Genomic DNA, 990 nt, shown 5'->3' with positions numbered 1-990 from the left:
GCCGTGCACAAGCATGTTGCAAAAGGAAGCATCCAAACAAAAGGCCCAACCGCATGGGGTAGACTAGAGCACCCGAGGGCTAGCCAACGTGAGAAAGCCCCTAGCATGAACGATTGCCCCCACCAACAAGCCCGTGCTTGGCACTAGGTGCCACCAAATCCGTCCCTAGAGCACAAGCTTGTTGCTAGAAAGCAAACGAGAATGTAGGAATCACCCCCACGAAAGCGAGCCCAAAAAACGATCGTCGCCCGTCAAACCCCATGGAAGCGAGGCCAACATCATCCGAATACCCCCAAGAGCAACAATGTGCGTAGCACTGGGTGCCATAACACCGTCCGCCGTGCACAAGCATGTTGCAAAAAGGAAGCATCCAAACCAAAAGGCCCAACCGCCATGGGGTAGACTAGAGCACCCGAGGGCTAGCCAACGTGAGAAAGCCCCTAGCATGAACGATTGCCCCCACCAACAAGCCCGTGCGTGGCACTAGATGCCACCAAATCCGTCCCTAGAGCACAAGCTTGTTGCTAGAAAGCAAACGAGAATGTAGGAATCACCCCCACGAAAGCGAGCCCAAAAAACCGTCGTCGCCCGTCAAACCCCATGGAAGCGAGGCCAACATCATCCGAATACCCCCCAAGAGCAACAATGTGCGTAGCACTGGGTGCCATAACACCATCCGCCGTGCACAAGCATGTTGCAAAAAGGAAGCATCCAAACAAACAGGCCCAACCGCCATGGGGTAGACTAGAGCACCCGAGGGCTAGCCAACGTGAGAAAGCCCCTAGCATGAACGATTGCCCCCACCAACAAGCCCGTGCGTGGCACTAGGTGCCACCAAATCCGTCCCTAGAGCACAAGCTTGTTGCTTGAAAGCAAACGAGAATGTAGGAATCACCCCCACGAAAACGAGCCCAAAAAACCGTCGTCGGGACATGGTCGGCCGGCGGCGGCCGCCGCCACAACCACCGCCAGCGGCGGTGGAGACGATAC

This window comes from Juglans microcarpa x Juglans regia, unplaced genomic scaffold (genome assembly GCF_004785595.1).
Source record: "Juglans microcarpa x Juglans regia isolate MS1-56 unplaced genomic scaffold, Jm3101_v1.0 JmScfU0098, whole genome shotgun sequence".
NCBI classification, from domain to species: Eukaryota; Viridiplantae; Streptophyta; class Magnoliopsida; order Fagales; family Juglandaceae; genus Juglans; species Juglans microcarpa x Juglans regia.
The sequence above is the reverse complement of the archived record's forward strand: the minus strand, read 5'-3'. Positions refer to the sequence as shown.